Here is a 19,150-nt window from a genome sequence, read left to right on the forward strand (position 1 = left end):
TTCTTTCTTTTGCTTGTTCTATTCTATTGCTGAGACTTTCCAGTACACTTTGGATTTCTCTAAGTGTATCCTTCTTTCTATAAGTTGTGATTGTTTTTATTTATGCTATCTATTTCACTGAAGGTTTTTTCTTTAATAACCTGTATCATGTTTTTGATTTCAAGTTGGATTTCACTTTACTCTGATGCCTCATTGATTAGCTTAATAATCAACCTTCTGAATTTTTTTTCTGGCAATTCAGAGATTTCATCTTGGTTTGGATCCATTGCTAGTGAGCTGGTGTGATCCTTTAAGGGTGTTAAAAAACCTTGTTTTGTCATGTTGCCAGAATTGCTTTTATGTTTTCTTCTCATTGGGTAGACTATGTCAGAGGGAAGATCTGGGACTCAAGAGCTGCTGTTCAGAATTTTTTGTCCCACCGCGTGCTCCCTTGATGTGGTATTCTTGTACCCCCTCCCCCTAGGGATAGGGATTCTTGAGAGGTGAACTTCAGTGATTGTTTTCGCTTTTTTGGATCTAGCCACCAAGCAGAGGTACTGAGCTCTGGGCCGGTACTGGGGAGTCCTCTGATGTGATTCATCTTCAGGTCTTTCAGCTGTGGATACCAGTAACCTGCTCTGGTGGAGATAGTAGGGGAGTGAGGTGGACTCTGTGAGGGTCTTTGGTTGTGTTTTTGTTCAGTGCGCTGGTTTTGTGTTGGTTGCCCTCCAGGCAGGAGGTGGCGCTTTCAAGAGTGCATCAGCTGTGGTACTATAGGGAGGATGCAAACTTGCGCTAGGAATGTCTGGTTAAATATTCAGGTTTCTCAGCCAGTGGACAAGGCCATAGAGCTCCCAAGAGATTATGTCCTTTTTCTTTGGCAACTACATTGGTTAGAGAAAGACCACTGGGTGGTAGCAGGGATAGGCATGTCTTAGTTCAGGCTCTCCTTGGGTGGGGCTTGCTGCAGCTGCTGTGTGGAATGGGAATGTGGTTCCCAGGCCAATGGAGTTATATTCCCAGGTGTATTAGGTTGCCTCTGCTGAGTCGTACAGGTCACCAAAGAAGTGGGGGAAAGTCAGCAGTCGCAGGACTCACCCTGCTCCCACACAGCCCACAGTCCTAAAGGCCAGTCTTACTCCCACTGTGTCCCCCCAACAACACTGAGTCTATTTTTAGGCAGCTGGTGACCAGGGGCTGAGAACTTGCCTCAGACCACCAGCATCCCTGCTGAGAAAGCAAGTACACTCACAGTGTTTTGGCATCTCAGGGAGCCTGCAGTAGCAATCCAGTTCCTTCAAAGGGTCAGATAATTCTCTCAGCTTTCCTGGTATTTTCCTATGGTAGTTCTTGGAGCAAAATTTTATGATGTAAGTCTTCACACACTGCTCTGTCTGTCCAAGCAGGAACTGCAAGCTAGTCCTGCCTCCTATCTACATTTTTAATCAAAGCTCTCTAAATTATTCTTAAAGTTATTTTCTGGAGGCTAAGTGTTTCCCATAATGGGAGGATTGTTTGTACAAACAATTCTATTAAAAACTTCTAAAAATCTGCATAAGATGTATTTTAAAATAGCTTCTTAAAATCACTGCAGGTCTTGTAAGAAAAGAAATAATTATTAGACTGAAATCAAAGGGAAAACTAGAACTAATAGAAGTATTTGTTAGTTACATAAATGTGAATATTTGTATTGACATATCTATAGTTAAAAAATATAGAACAAAATGAAGAGTCTAACAGGTAAGTGTCCCACAATAAGTTGCTACCTAATAAATACACCTTTGGGACAAAGGTGAATAAAAAAAATAAAATGATTGGCTTTCTTGAAGAATTGTAGCCCAATTTTAAAAGTCTGGAGGCTTCAGTAATCTAACGTATTCAAATTGTTGAATGTGACTGAGGACAAGTAATGTCCCCATTGACTGAAACAAACAGAAATCCTCTCTGGATGAAGGCTTTCCTTCATCTCAGTCCTCTAATTATTCCTAAAAATAATTATGCAGTGCTTAATTATGCTTAATTGTACAATTAATTATGTGTAATGCTTAGCTCGATCAAAGATAGCCAGGTACATAAAGTAAATACACACCAAAAGCATGTACCCACCGAAACACAAACAACAAAATAAATAGACTCAGAAGTACATCCTATTGAAATCATCAGGGAGAGCACAAAATAATTTATCCTTTTTTGGCCATGCTTTTATTCAACAGATATGTATTGAGTACCTCTCAGATACTCAGAACTCCTCGAGGCCCAATATATTCAGTTATGGATAAAATAAGCAAATCTATTTTTTATAAGGACTTTACAATCTAGTGTGATGTTAAACAAGGAGAACTTATTTATTACTTAGGAACTGGTCCAAGCTTTGGTTTGAGCTCAGTTGTTTCTAAGTCTTTTCATGGATTACTCTGTGAGATGACTAATTCCAGGCCAGAAAGACCACTAGAGCCCAGGAGGTCAAGGCAGAAGAAACTCTTAAGCTTTTTAACTTAAAGAAGTCAAAGACAAAAGTTAAGGACATCAACAGAAACAGGGAAATAAAATGTGATGCTACAGATGTAAAAAAGGATATAAAGAACATAAAGATCTCCAAAATTTAATAAATTAAAAATTCATTGCATAGACCTCATAGCTAATTATATACAAGGATGTGAAGTTAGTGTTCTTAAAAAGAGTGCAGTAAAACAGTACGCAGTACAGACAAAGTTCAACCATGTGAGCACTACCACTGTAAGTAATACAGAATAGGACATTTATTATAGCACTAAAACTTTAGACAACTACACAAGACACTGGGTAAGTAAGGGTCAGAGTGGGTGAGTTAGAGGATCAGAAAATTTTGCTCTCCTCCTCTCTGAAGAACCAGTATGGGTGGACAAATTAGAACTTGCCAGAGATCTCAGAAACCAGGCATGGCTGACTTGCAGAATGGGACCATTAAGGAGAACTAGTGGAGACATCTGTGTCAGGGTATTGCCTTTGCATCTGAGATGAAGTAGGCCTGAGGTCACTCTTGGTCAATAGTGCTAGCCGGTGAATATTACAAATGCAGAGTTGGGAAGAGTATGGTTAATTTTGAATTTGCTTCTCTGAGCGTTGATGCTTCTGGTTCTTACAGCCTAACACCAAAACAACCAACAGAGGTTATGGCTGTTTCTTCCTCTCCACTTTCCAAATCATGTACAAACTTCTATTTTGGCCCACTATAACCTGGAAGCATATAGGGAAGCACATATGGAAAACATATTTCTAGCTAAGCTAAGTTTACACTGTAAAAAACACCACAAGCATGGGAGACAAAGAAATAAAAGGAAAATACAGGAAGAGAATAAAGTATATACAGGACAGAGTGAGAAAATGTAACATTATTTCAACTGAAGTCATAAGAGGAGAAAAAAAGAAATAGGGCACAGATAACAAATTTTACCAGCCAAGGGTAAAAAAAAAATTGTGGCTGATAATTTTTCAGAAATGGTCAATGACAGAAATCCATAGAGTCAAGGATCCTAAGTAATTTCAGGAAAAAAGAAATAAAAATAAATCCACAACTAGAAACATTATAATGAAACTGTACCTCATCAAATACACCATAAAAAAATCTTAAAAAATGGCCCAAGAGAAAATATTAAGTTGAAAGGTGACTTGTCAATAGCAGCAATAAAAGTCAGAAAACAGTAAAATGATATTCTCAACATGCCAAATAAAAACCCAGAACAACACAGAAAGAACAATAACAGCAAAACTCCCAACCTTGAATTCTATATGCCTTGAAAATACCCTTCAAAAATGAAGATGAAGTAAAATACTTTTCAGACAGAGGAGTAGCTGATCTTGCTTTCAACAGCAACTGAAGACATATACATATTTCACGGATAGCCTATGTATTAAAAAGTTTCCTAAAGGAAAAAAAAAACTCTTTTTAATGAAAGAATTATTTTTGAAATTCATTTAGAGATACTCTCATGAAAACCATCACTATGAAAATACAAATATGATCCTGCATATAATTTTAGAGGTTTCCTGCCAAGTTGAAGCCCTTTCATGGACCCACTGAATTACTGCTGACATTTCCCTAACATTTCTTTCCAGTATGGCATTTGGGTTCATAGGTTTAAAATACAATGGAATGGGAAAGCATTATTCTATAAATAATGTACTATTGTATTATTTGAGCTTACACTTACTTTTATTTGTAGAATTTTTGTATGTCAATTGCTTTCAAAGACTTTGTTACAGCTATACTGCCCATTTTGAAAGTTAATTACCATCTTATTTCTCTCAGTAATTACACAGACAATAAGTGTAGGTCTATAGCTAAAGGCAGGATACTGGCTAATCTGAAAGGAGGGGATTATATCCCTCCATAAGATGTGGGAGAGCTTAGGGATGATGAGAAGAAACTGAAAGATAAAATAATTTTTCTTATTTCTTTTTTTCCAGCTTTGTGCCTCACTCTTCTCTTACACCTGGGGAGTCAAGTCTGGATCCTCTGCTCCATATTTATTTAGCAAATAAAACACTGATCTCAAACAGCAACGGAACCTGTGTACTTGAGGTAAGGATAAGAGTCCTGAGGAAAAAACAGGTTCTGTGTTTTTATAATCTTGCCTCATTCCCTGCTTTCCATGGCAATTTTTGCTTCCTTATTCAGAATCTTTCACCATTCATTAACATCCTACTCTAGAGAATTTCAGGTTTTATCGTTTTGGGCTCTACTAAATGGTTCCTACCTCTTAAATTCACTTTAGATCTGCTAAAAGTGTGCTGAAATATCTCAATTTTTGTAGTCACAGTTCTATGGGTTTTCACATTGTTGGTGTTACTTTGTCATAACATTATTTGGGCCTTGGAAAGAGAAAGAGATGCATTTAAATAATCCATTATTAAATGCATCTCTTTCTCTTTCAAGATGAAAGGGTTGAATAATTTTTTTTTTGAGTTAATGGATAAACATATACAGGTTTTTATTCTTCTAGAAGTGACCCTTTATTACTTCCCTAATAACTTTTCTTATTTATTCAGACTGGAAAATTCTTCCTGAAACTTGACTTAATAGAGTTCTATTCTCTTCCTTTCTCTACTCCTCCTTCTACTGACAACTAGTTTTAAATGTAGTATTTTCTCATATTGATATTATCTTAATATACATTCTCAGCTTTTTTGTTCTCTGTATTTTATTATGAGCTTATTTGCTTTTTCTCTTAGATTTGGCAACTAAGAGGATATTGTTCTGAAGTAGCTTGATATCTGCTTGTTCTAGTATCCTGCCAATCTCCATTTCAATCATGTTACTATTTGTTTTGTCTGAACTTTTTTCTACAGAGCAGCTAGGATAATATAGAGCATGGTAATTAAGAGAGTATTGTGTGACTTCACAATTTCTAAATTAAAATCTTGGCAACACTGCTGTCTTGAGTTCCTTAGGGTGTTGCTTTTCCAGCTGGAAACCTCTGTGGCCAGTGGCGCGTTTGCCTGAGTTTTGCTTGGGCCCACTGGCTCGTTCTGCCCCGTCAGCCTGCCAGGCTGTGCTTGGCTTGCACCACCGGCTAGGATCCCACGCCGGCCAAGGGTAAGCCAGGCACGGAGTGGCAAGGGATATGTGAGAAAGTGAGCGTGGGGTCCACCCACTGCGCACAGCCAGGCATGCTGGCTGCTGCAGCGTGGTGGGCAGCTCCAGGCACCGGCACAGGTGCGGGCTCTGTGTAAGGCTGTGGCTGGATCAGATGTACCACAAGCAGCTTCCACTGTGGGCACCTGTGTCTGGATGAGGGGACTGCGGTGGCACCCAGAAGCTTTGAGACGCCAGGAACCACAGAGCCCCAAAGAGGGTGTCACGGCCCTGGCTCGGGGAGCCCCTAGGTCTGGCGTCCCCAAAGGGCCTCTTCAGCTCTTCTCTCCTTTTCATCGCCCACAGCATGGCGATCGGGGGGAGTTTCAGCCCTGTTTGTGTTACAGCTCTTTCATTCCCACCGTTCAGTTGGTCTTGACTTCTTGTCCTGCCTCTTAAAAAAATGAGGTATGCGGACAACTGGAGGGTGAGCAAGGTGGAGAGGAGCTTTATTTTGAGCAACAGAACAGCTCAGAGGAGACCCCTAGTGGATCGCTCCTTTCTGCAGACAGGTCATCCTTATCACTCCAGGAGACCTGAAGTGGGTAGTTCCTTCCCACAGCTGGTGGTCTCAACATATGTCCGAGTCTGGCTGAGTCCAGGGTTTCAGTGGGCTCAGAAGGAAGAAAATATGCGCTTATTTGTCCATGGGCTGTCATTGGCAGGCCCGAAAAAAGCACCGTAAGTTCTCACTCTGGGTAGTGGACTCCAGCTGGAACTGACAACCCGGCCCCCAGGCTTCAGGCCATCCCTGCCTTGAAGGTGGGGTTTCACCTGGGATGCACCCCTTTCCACCCAAGGGCCTGTCTGCCTCTTGCCACCATCAATATGCTGTCCCCAGTGCCCAGGCTGTTTGTGTTGAGGAGTGCTGCAGGCCCATGCTGAGCTGCTCTCACTACCCACCCTGCCCGCCAGCCTCCCTCCTGTGCTTGTTGGTGCCCAAAGTCTGGAGGAGGCTGAGGCAGCAGGGAGCTGGTGTGTCAGCGCTGTCCAGAGTGCCCGCACACTTGGTAGAGTTGCAACAGTGCCCAGGCTTGGTCACAACTTTGCTCCATGCCAGAGTGGGTGCTGGAAGTGGGGAGAGGCCAGGGAGCAGGAGCAGGTACTTTCAAGCCTGCGATGGCAAGGAGCTTCCTGGGCCCCCAAGAGTGCAGTGATGCTGGAGTCCAGAGCCACAGCTGGGTGGCTGCAGCTGTGCCAGGGAGCATGGGCTTCTGTTTCATCAACTAAGTAGGGGTCTGGGCTCTCGCCTGCTCCTGGCTCCCACCAGCTCTGCAGAACATGCAACCCTGTCCATGTCTCACGCTGTGCAACCAGCATCCTTGCAGCAGCTGCTCCACACTGGTCGTCACTTCCATCACTAGTTACTAGCAATGTGACTAATGCCAATTATTTTAAATATAATAAATTTGAGTTTTTTCCTTTTTTCTGTGGAGGAAATAACTCATTAATATGAGGATTAAATGAGAAAATGCATATTAAATACTTCACCAGAAACTTACTAAAAAATCTGTGGGCTCTCTACAAATAAAACAAACAAAATTTCTGCCTTTATCGTTTTTAAATTAAATTCAGGAAGACATGTAGTAAATAATAAATAAATGTGACCAAGTGTGTTGGCTCATGCCTTTAAGCTTAGCCTTTAATCTTAGACGCAGAGGTGGAGGATCGCTCGAGCCCAGGACTTAAAGACCAGCCTGCACAACATAGGGGGACACCATTGCTACAAAATTTTTTTAAAAAACAACATATCCAACTGTGGTGGTGTAAACTGGTAGTCCCAGCTATTCAGGAGGCTGAGGTGGGAGGATTGCTTGAGGCTGGGAGGTTGAGGCTGCATTGATGAGCTGTGATGACACCACTGCACTGCAGCCTGGGTGACAGAATTGAGATCCTGCCTCAAAAAATAACTAAATAAATAAAAGTAAAGTATATAGTGTCATAGAAGACATGAGTTAAGGAGAAAAAGCAAATACTTAAGAGTAGTGTATATTATAGTACATAAATTATATATCATAATAAAACGTTAATGATAGAAATAAACAAAGAATGGAAGATTAGAGAATATAGGAAGTACTAATGGGAAAGAGAAGTGGATAATCTTTTATGCTTTTATTTATTTTTATTTTTATTTTCCTCATTCTTGCTGTCATCTTAAGGGAAGTGGTTAATTGTTGGCTGTTTTATACAGAATAGTCAAGGAAGAGCTCACTGAGGTAATCAAATTTGAGCAGAAATTTGCAAGAGAAGAGATATCCATGTAGCTAGTTGGGTGAAGAGCAATGCAAACAAAGAATAACCAGAGTAGACTTCCAGGCAGGAGAATGCTTGGCATGTTCAGGAAGACAAGCAAGCAAAAAAGTGTAGCCAGAGGACAATGAATGAAAGAGGCTATAATATGAATTGAGGTCATGGAAATAACAAGGTAGGGTTGGGGAGGAAGTGGGACTGACTGCAAAACATTTTGTAGGTTGTTGTCAAAGATTTTGGCTTCTGTTTAAGAAAGACAGCAAATCATTGAAAAATTTTGAGCAGAGAAATGACCTTGTCTTCTTTTCAGTTTTACTGGGTCGTTCTGACTGAGGTATAGAGAATAGACCAAATAAGACAAGAGTAGAAGGATAATTGCTTGATCAGTTCTTCCTGCCCGCTGCATAAATAAAGACCATGGCATTGCACTAAAGGAAAGTTTAATTGACACAAGGCCTGCCACACTACACAGAAGATGGGGTTGTTACTCAAATCAATCTCATCTCAGGCTTTTAGGTTAGCAGTTTTTCAAAGACAGTTTGAGGGAAGGGATGGGGTGGCCAGGTAATGGGTACTTGCTGCTGATTGGTTCAGGCAGAGATGAAATTGTAGGAGGGCACAGCTGTCCTCTTAAGCTGAGTTGCTTCCATGTGGAGCCATAGGAGCAATCAGGTCCAGGTGTCAGACAGGCAAAAAACCTGAACAAATATCTCAAAAGGGCAATATACTATAGTGATGTTGCATATCTTGTGGTCAGACCACACCTTAGCTCTTCCCCCTAGCCTGATAATGTTTCATTAGATTTACAAAGGTGGTTGAGTTTTGGGGGAGGCCTATTATCATTTAAAACTAAATTTTATGTTGAATGGGTGCTGTGGCTCATGCCTGTAATCCTTGTACTTTGGGAGGCCAAGGTGGGAGGATTGCTTGAATCCAGGAGTTTGATACAAGCCTGGGCAATATAGGGAGACCTCATCTCTATAAAAATAACAAAATAAGATAAAAGTCATGTAAAGTAAATGTCTCTCAAAGTTAGCTTAGCCTAAGCTCAGGAATGTTGAAGGGAAAGGCAAGATGGGGCGGGGTGGTTAAATCAGATCTCTTTTACTGTCATAATTTTCTCCCTGATATAATTTGCAAAGGTAGTTTTAAACCCTGCTTTGGGTTCCATAGCACCTTACTCTTAAGGTGTTGGCTATAGAGATGGGAAAAGGCTGATGATCACTCTAGCTTCTTCCTGTTGACAAGAGGCATAGTTGTGGGATTGAGGTGGGTTATGCACAAGGGAAATAAAAATAAAACCACTTTGCAGTTATCTGCATCTACTCATGGGGTTCCCAGTTAGTGTTCCTAGGCTTATGTGACAAAGATGTTGATATCCTTACCAACAGTTTTAGCACAGCACTTAAATGAACTGCAGACTAGTCCTGAAACTAGATCGGTTCAGTTAAACAGCTGTTTCCAATATGAGGAGATGGCATCTCAGGTGGTCTAGGCTTCTGTCTGTGATGAAGGCAAATTGATTTTTAATAAGAGGCATTTCATAGAGACAGAAGAAAAATGAAGTTTAATGTTGGGCACAATTTATCCAGATGTTAGACTCAAAGAACTTTTAGTTATAGAAGAGGAAGGCACTGGCAATCTGACATATTCTTCTCACCTGTATAACAAGGACTAAGCTTCAGCTTGCAGGGCCTCAGGAAATATTTTGATGGGGTTATGACTAGATTTGCTAAAAATATGGAATGTAGATGACAGAGAGAAATCAAGGATGACTCCACAGTTGTTGGCTCAAGCGTTGAAACATTAAATTGCTATTAACTGGAATGGGGAAATCTTCAAGAGGATCAGGTTTTGCAGAAGTCAAGTTTGAAATACGGATAAACTTCCATGTAGAGTTGCTGAGTAGCTAGCTGAATAGATGACTGGCCTTGTGATAGAATTAAGATTAATCATCACATAAACACTGTATATTCATGAGGTTATATAAGATCGCTAAGGGAGTGGGTGTAGATAAAGGAGTAAAATGCTGAATCCTAAAGTGATTCAATATTTAGTGGCCTTAACATGGAAGCTAACACTATTGTTATGACTCAGTAAATGACAGGACATTCGAATGCATCCAGTATAATTTTTTAAAATTATAATCAAGTAACACTACTAACAGTGTATTTAATATATAGAGAATCCTTTATAGATCCACGAAGTCCAGGGCTGAAGAGGTTGCTCAGAAATGTAATTAGGCACCCTAACTCTGTTTTCTTTCTATCCGTCCTCATTTGTCCATATGTTTGTCTCTTCATGTATACAAAGTAACGACTGCAATCCCAGGTGTTGTTCACAATACAGGTTGGAAGAAGCAAATATAGGAAAGGGACAAAGAAAAGAAGAACCAAGCCAGTCAAGTCTGCTTATTTTAAAAACATTTCCTGGAAAGATTACCTACAGATTTCTGTAGTTTCTGAAAGAATAGCTGCAAGAGTCTGGAAGTATACTTTAGCTTTTCATATTCTCTAGCAGGGGTCAGCGCACATTCAAGGCAAAGGCCAAAGAGCACTGAAGACTTTGGGACCATGTGACCTTTCTCCCAACTACTTACCTTTGCCATTGCAGCGGGGAAACAGCCATAGACAATATGTAAATGAATGACTGTGGTTGTGTTTTAATAAACTTTATTTACAAAAGTAGGAAGGACTCCAATTTGATCTGTGGGCTTTAGTTTGCTGACCCCTGCTCTATAAAAGTGTGAGAAATTGGAAAAGGGCCAGTTTGTGGCTTTGAGGGTAGGTATTTCATAATTATAGTAGATGTATTCTAGGCAGCTACTATTAAGCAACACTGATTATCTCAGTAAACTGTAGAGGGAAAAGCACTGAATAATGGACAGCTTCACCACTTAATACCAGTGTGAACTTGGGCAAGTCACTTATCCTTCCAATGCCAAGTTTTCTCATCTATAAAACAGAGACATTAAAACCTACCTCGCCTACCTCTACAGATTAGTGGGAGAATTAAATGAAATAATGTGAAATAAAATGAAAATGCTTTGAAAACTCTCTGGTATTCACAAGTATGTGGTACTTCAGACTTGGCACAAAATGCATTCTGTAAAATACATTGAGCTTTTCTTTCCTCTTTTTTACAATGTCTTTTCATATAATTACAAAATGAAATATAGCGCACTGCAAGAAGGTAAAGTGTTACCATTGTAGCCTAACCCTTCTTAGACAAGTGGTGAGAGCAAAGTGAACTCAGATGTGAATTACTAGAAGATCTAAGTGAGAAAGCATTAGATATACAAAAGTCAAAAAATAAATCTTATGATGGATAGTTCAGAGAAAACACAACCCTAACAATGCAATGATTATGTTGTGGTAGCAAGAAAAATACTTTATATAGTATCTTTATATGAGCCAACCTTTTTGACTTCTCATTTACTATTAAAAATACTATTTAATAAATTTCTGTAGATAGACATATTTGCTGTTTAACATTGAGGCTTTTATTTTATTAATTACATAAGCTTGGAACACAGATTCAAGGGCCCTCAGTTATGGTCCTCAATTTATCCCTATTTACTAGTATCCTCTGAAATTCAGGGAAAATTATTTAACTTACTTGGGACTCAATTTCTTCACCTATGGAACATGGAAGTTAAACTAGGTATCATAAGATAATCTTCTAGTTTTTCAATTCTTTGTTTCTACTTGAGAAAATATAACTTACCTAGTGGTATATATTACATTCTTATAGTCATCCAAGTATCATAATAAGTTATTAAGGAATAACTAATACATTTATAACACTGTTCAGAATGCATATTTCTTCTGCTCAAAAACCACACAAACAGCAACACTGACCTTTCAATGGAAAATGAGGATAGTAGTTGATATGCTAACCTGTAGCATAAAATGAAATTTGGAATATGATAGAGCATGAATAATAACATGCTCACCCGCACCAAGGGAGCTCTTTATACTATAGGAAAAAGAAGAAAATTTGTATTTTTTTTTCTTTATAGAGTTAGTGAGTATAAGTGCGGATTTCTTACATGCATACGTTGTCTAGTGGTGGAGTCCAGGCTCAGAAAAATTTTATTAGACATTGATTTTGAATTTTATTTGAGTATTTACACTTCCAAAATGCATTAACTTGTCAAGTGGAAATCAGGAACATTCATCTGTCTACTGATGAACGAGCAGAGAAAATCTGGTACCTATAAAGCATCCAGATAAGAATATAAGTACAAAGCATGCAGTTGCTTTGCATTCAGCATTGTAACAGGCACTTTCATAAACTCCTCATGAGCTCATTTTGCCTAATTTTTATTGGTTCTGTCCATAGAACTTTCAGGAATTTTTTTGGTTTTTGGCAGTTAAAAGTGTTAGGCTCTGTGGCAAGTTTGAATCCCACTTCTATTACGTTAACAATTGTGTTACCTAAGACATATTGTTTACCATAATCTTTCTGTCACTAAATTTCCTCATATATAAAGTAGGAGAAGTTGTAAGAGAATTAGAGTGATGTGAGAACTAAAGAGTGTCTGCCACATTGTAAATATTCAGTGACTTTAGCCACTAACTGAATTATAACCTTTCTTTCCATTCATTATTCTCTTTTATGCTTGGGAACTCTAACATCCATAATAATGGACTTTCTAAAATTTGGCCTCACTGTTCCTGGAACACCTACTAGTAAATTTTACTTATACTCTACTCGAATTATCCATAGGCACATTAGAACTGCTGACACAATCTTATTTGCATGTTAAAAAATTTATTCTCCCTCTATGGAAAGAAGACTTGCAGATTATGAACATGAAAGAGAAAAATCAATTATAAGTCTGTTATAGTAAATCAGAGTAGAGATGACAGTATTTGTGCTTGTTCAGTCATAATGAAGTTGTAGAGAAACAGAGATCAGACTAGATTTTTCAAGTAAAACTCACCTCCCACTTGCCCCAAAGAGGGAAAACAACACAGGATTTTTTTTTTTTCCATTCATGTTAGGTGTCCATTATAGCCCATCTGGTGTATATGCCATCCCCATTCAAGGACCAAAGCTAATATTACTTTTCACAGTAGCTGGAGGAAATAACACACTGGAGGATATCATAGTGGATTAAGTACTTTGGTCCAGAAATGATGTGCATTCTTCCACCCACACCTCACGGACTGAAACTCACCACCCAGCCCCATCCTCCAGACAGAATTCAGGAAGTGCAACTACCTTGTGTCCAGAAGGTGGGCTAGAGAATGAGGATATTTTTCAACAACACAAATAATGGTCACATCTGTCTTCATTGTCACCAAAAACTTGGTTGATCCTCTTTTTTACAGGGGTCTCCCATTAATCACAGTAATTTATTCCTGCGAATTAGAGGTTTGTGTGTGAAAATACTAACAAGTAGTCTATTTCTTAATAATTTAAATGAAAAATATTCCTAATGAGTTACACATTAGTCAAATATTTACAACCAATATATTACTTTTTAAAATGCATTAAAGAATACACATTATGAACTATTGCCTAAGTATATAAATTGCTTACATCTTTGGTTCTTAACTACCAAACAATTAATACAGTTGTTAACAAGCAGTTCTTTTGCATTCAGTAAGTTTTCTTCCATTGATACAGCTTTTCTCAATAATTTTTATACAAATTTCTTTATTGTTTGGAGGACTTGTTTTACTATTTTAGACAAGTACTATAGAAGTATAAAAAGTAATGTGGCAAGATGTTCAACACAAGTACAAAGTCACAGAGAATATTTTAACTGACAATGACACTGTGATGTGCTTCATATAAGAATGGTATTTCTTTTGTTGATACTCTGCAAGTTTTCAAAATATCTGCATAGGATTTAGAAGTTCTGTTAAATGTATTTGTTATGCAACCTGAGACTTTCACATATACCATTTTTGCTAAAATATTGCTATTGAGTTTTTGAAATTTTTTTAGATAAATATTGGTCAAAATATTTACATTGAGAAATATATAAGTTCTACTAAGTTTGGATAGAAAAAGCAGAAAAATGCTCTATTAAGGAAATATTAATGGAGAAGATGTTCCATAAGGTGTAACTGTTTACTTCTCCTGTTTCTCCTGTTTCCCCAGGTGGGGGGAACACAAAGTCCCAAGCAATCTTAGTATCTAACTAAAATCCATGAATCTAGGTAATGTGATAGTCTCTAAATGAAGTCTGGATGTGATTCCTATTGACCTAAGTGTCAATGATCCCCTTTCCCCTACCAAATATTACATAGTGAAGCAGACACAAGACAACCACAGTGACCATTTTGACATGGGAAGAACAGGAGATATAATGGTCATTGGTCAACAGCAATTCTGAAATCCAGCTGTGTGGAATTTATGAGGTGCTTTTACACTGGAAGTGTATTCCTTGATTAGACCCTAATTTCACTTCCTAGGATTAGCAATCCAGTTCTGTACCTTGTTCTCCATCATCCATGGGATTGATCTTTGGGAGTTCTTTAACTTTCTATTATCCTTCTTGTCTTCACTTAAAGAGGGAATTTGAGAATTTGTCTTCTCTGAAGGCTGTGCAGGATTTTTTTATAGGCTTGTTTTACATCTTTAGAATATTGAGGTCATTTTATTTTTTAGTCCAGAGAGGTGGATTACTTAGTGGAACTATAGCCTCAAAAGGTTCATTGCCCATTGCCCTATGCACAAGACAAATCAATACACCAAGACATCAGGTTGCAGCAGAGAAGGAGGTTTAATTGTAGGGCCGCCAAAAAAGAGACAGGAGGAAACCTGAAGGCTGTCTTCTTGAGGAGTTTGAGGGTAGGGTTTTTAAAGGTTTTGGAGTGGACTGATGTGTGGAGATTGTTGATTAGTTGAAGAGTGCAGGGTGCAGTCATGAGACAGGGAGAAGAAGAAACTGCATTTTCGTGCTGATTTAGTTCTCATGTGGGGTTTTCGGGTTGGCATCAGCTGTTCTGCTGGAATTCAGGATTCTTAAAAGTCTTATGATTCTAACTTCAGATATCCTACCTAGAAGAACAATGGACATGCAAATGGTCGATATCTAGTGACTTTGATTTTGGTTACAAGGAAGTGAATCAAATTGCAGCCTGACTAATGCATACTTGTAACTATATTTCTGTCCAGAATTCTTGTTAACCCTGTGATGACAGCTTCAGAATAACCCCCTTAAAGATTCAAGTCTTTTGTGTGTGTGTGATAACTTCTGGTTATAAAACATACTATTCTTTTAATGATATGACTCTCCCTTTAGATTTAATTTTGGGTACCTTGATCCTGCCAGGAATCTGTAGAACAGGCTTACCTTCAGTCTCATTTCCTTGCACTATTTGTTCAACTGAAAGGATTGACTGAGCATCATCTTAAACTACTGTATAGTTTTAACAGTGAGTGTGATAGTCATACACTTGACTTTACTGTGAATCTGAGTTTTGATTGACCTTTGCTGATCAAATTATTTCTCAATTTTGCTTTTTAATGGTTGTGGTTAAAAATGTGTTTCAACCCTACACACCCTTAAAATTCTAAACAATGCCATCATATTTTTGCATGAAAACCATTGAATTATTTTCCAAGCTCATCTCTTTCCTATAGTACTGTGTCTGGAATTGGTGGGCTCTTGGTCTCACTGACTTCAAGAATGAAGCCGCGGACACTCGCGGTGAGTGTTACAGCTCTTAAGGTGGCGCGTCTGGAGTCTGTCCCTTCTGATGTTCAGATGTGTTCGGAGTTTCTTCCTTCTGGTGGGTTCGTGGTCTTGCTGGCTCAGAAGTGAAGCTGCAGACCTTCGCGGTGAGTGTTACAGCTCTTAAGGTAGTGCGTCTGGAGTTGTTCGTTCCTCCCGGTGGGCTCCTGGTCTTGCTGGGCTCAGGAGTGAAGCTGCAGATCTTCGCGGTGAGTGTTACAGCTCATAAAAGCAGCGTGGACCCAAAGAGTGAGCAGTAGCAAGATTTATTGCAAAGAGCGAAAGAACAAAGCTTCCACACTGTGGAAGGGGACCCCAGCGGGTTGCCATTGCTGGCTTGGGCAGCCTGCTTTTATTCTCTTATCTGGCCCCACCCACATCCTGCTGATTGGTAGAGCCGAGTGGCCTGTTTTGTCAGGGTGCTGATTGGTGCGTTTACAATCCCTGAGCTAGATACAAAGGTTCTTCACATCCCCATTAGATTAGTTAGATACAGAGTTTCCACACACAGGTTCTCCAAGGCCCCACCAGAGCAGCTAGATACGGAGTGTCGATTGGTGCACTCACAAACCTTGAGCTAAACACAGGGTGCTGATTGGTGTATTTACAATCCCTGAGCTAGACATAAATGTTCTCCAAGGCCCCACCAGAGCAGCTAGTTACAGAGTGTCGATTGGTGATCTCACAAACCTTGAGCTAAACACAGGGTGCTGATTGGTGTATTTACAATCCCTGAGCTAGACATAAAGGTTCTCCAAGGCCCCACCAGAGCAGCTAGATACAGAGTGTCGACTGGTGCACTCACAAACCTTGAGCTAGACACAGGGTGCTGATTGGTGTGTTTACAATCCCTGAGCTAGATATAAAGACTCTCCACGTCCCCACCAGACTCAGGAGCCCAGCTGGCTTCACCTAGTGGATCCCGCACCGGGGCTGCAGGTGGAGCTGCCTGCCAGTCCTGCACCGTGCGCTCGCATTCCTCAGCCCTTGGGTGGTCGATGGGACTGGGCGCCGTGGAGCAGGGGGTGGTGCTCGCTGGGGAGGCTCAGGCCACACAGGAGCCCATGGAGTGGGTGGGAGGCTCAGGCATGGTGGGCTGCAGGTCCCGAGCCCTACCCCGCGGGAAGGCAGCTAAGGCTCGGTGAGAAATCGAGCACAGCATCGGTGGGCTGGCACTGCTGGGGGACCCAGTTCACTCTCCGCAGCCACTGGCCCGGGTGCTAAGTCCCTCATTGCTGGGTGCCAGCAGGGCTGGCCAGCTGCTCCGAGTGTGGGGCTGCCAAGACCATGCCCACCCGGAAGTCCAGCTGACCCGGAACTCCACCTGGCCCGCAAGCGCCGCAGGCAGCCCCGGTTCCTGCTCACGCCTCTCCCTCCACACCTCCCTGCAAGCTGAGGGAGTGGGCTCCAGCCTTGGCCAGCCCAGAAGGGGGCTCCCACAGTGCAGCGGCGGCCGAAGGGCTCCTCAAGTGCCGCCAAAGTGGGAGCCCAGGCAGAGGAGGCGCCCAGAGCGAGCGAGGGATGTGAGGACTGCCAGCACGCTATCACCTCTCAGTACCATTACAAATGCAACCATCACAAATTCTCTGTTAAACTTGTTCAACTTTTGACCTAAAGCTACAAGTTCACTGGGATATTTTCTCTCTTTCATGGTATCACAAGTGACAGTTTTATGTTTCACTCTTGCATAATACAAATTGCCATTCTTACAGCCTCCAGTAAGAGTTCCCTTGCTGTTTACTGCCCAGACTTAAAGTAAATACTGTGCAATTTATTGTCGTTGTCACAGTAGCACCAATTTCAGGTAATCAATATTTATACGAAGATAAACTGGGAAAGGAAAGAGATGAAAGAAAGAAAGAGAAAGAAAGGGCAGAGAGAGAAAGAAAGGCAGGCTGAAAGAAGGAAAGAAAGAAAGAAAAGAAAACCTGAAATATATTGGTTTTTAACAAGACAGTTTTTTGTGTGTGTGTGTGTGTGTGTGTTTTTACATAATATGCCCATTTCCATTGAGCCGGGGGCTCTCTGTTCTTATGAGTCCATACAATACATAAAACACTGCCGAGCACACACATAGTCAATATGTATCTATTATTACTATTATTATCATTATTAATTATAACTTTGAGGCTGGGATATTTGTTACTATCTTTGAATTTGTTATTTTGTAAATTAGTCATTCCTCACTTTTGACCTCTTTACTCCATTCCTGGTCTGTATTCTAATCTACTCCTTATTCAAGTCCATGGCTTGTTTTAGGTAAATACAATTGATTTCAATGGTCAGAGGAGCTTTAATTAAAAAATTAGGGTTTGTTTAAAACAGATTCAATTATACAGGGAGTGGATTAAGGTTTAGTTTATTCATTGTATCTATCCCTGTATAGACTCTCACCCTTATCAGAGGGATCATGTGAGTTCCACAGTACATCATCTAGGCTTTTGGACATTCCAGACTTCCCAGTGATATGAGATTACTAAATGCATATAGAAGATAACAACAACAACAAGAAAACAAAGACTATGATCTTGGCCTTAGAATTCAAGCAAACTCTAGGTAGTGGCTCTGTTTTAGCCCCTAAATATGGCAAGGTCTGAGCCAGAAATGAATTTGATGAACTGTGTGACTTGATGAACTACAAATTCAAGAACCAAATAATCACTGTGAGATTTTAGACCTCAAAAATCTCCCAGGACTGAATAGTCTGACTATAAGTGCTTTGTATCATCGTCTAGGAGGTTCAAAACGTGTACAGGAGATGATATTTGTGGAACCTCTTAGGGACTAAGAGACTATACACATCACTACACAGGCTTCAGTGATTTAGATCATGATTGCTACCTGGAAGCTGCTATCTGGAAGCTACATTTGAAAAATCTGCAATTAAAGGAAGGGAAGGAATAATTTCAGAACATCCACAGGAAAGTTCAGTAAAGATAAAATAGTTTTGGTAACTGAAAAATATTACATTTGCAAATGATTATTGCGATGTAGAATTCCAAGAGCAATTTTAGATAGACAATTGTTACATTTAACTTCAGGGACTACATTAAGAACCTTTTCTTGAGAAATTTGCCTTGCTTAATGGCTTTAGAGCTAAATGGAAATCATTGTCACTGTAATTTCAAATATAAAACAAAACAAAATAGTTAGATGCAAGTTTTCAATTTGCATATAAGCAATTGTGTTTAATTTTCAGAAACTTAAACTCGTTAAATTTCATTTATTCGGTAAACATAAAAATAGAAAACATGTATGTTATAATTATATGAGACTATTTCACAACCTCTCTTTGCCTAAAATATGCGGTATTATATTGACATTTTCACACCAGAACTTTCCTTTTGTTAACTGAGGCAAGTCACAAAATTAACATGTTTTTGTTGTTCATATTGGAAAGATTTAAAAGTAAGCAAATGAAAGCTGGATAAATTTGTAATTATCTGAATCCTCCATTATGCCTGCATTAGTTTTCTGTTGCTATAACAAATTGCCACAACCTTAGTGAAATAAAACAACACAAATAGATTATCTCACAGTTTCAAGAGGTCAGAATTTGGTGATTTCAGCTAGTTTCTCTGCTCCAAGTCTCCCCAGGAAGAAGTCGAAAT

At 39.7% G+C, this 19,150-nt stretch overlaps 1 protein-coding gene across 1 annotated transcript in view; it reads left to right on the forward strand.

The window, feature by feature from the left end:
• Positions 1 to 4,420: 4,420 nt before the first annotated feature.
• Positions 4,421 to 19,150, forward strand: part of LOC117980609 (protein eyes shut homolog) — a 304,210-nt gene continuing 289,480 nt past the window's right edge. Inside the window, exon 1 of the mRNA XM_063605330.1 lies at positions 4,421 to 4,540. The gene's annotated coding sequence lies outside the window, so the exon portion shown is untranslated. The remainder of the gene's footprint in view (positions 4,541 to 19,150) is intronic.

Source organism: Pan paniscus, chromosome 5 (genome assembly GCF_029289425.2).
Source record: "Pan paniscus chromosome 5, NHGRI_mPanPan1-v2.0_pri, whole genome shotgun sequence".
In the NCBI taxonomy this organism is placed as follows: Eukaryota; Metazoa; Chordata; class Mammalia; order Primates; family Hominidae; genus Pan; species Pan paniscus.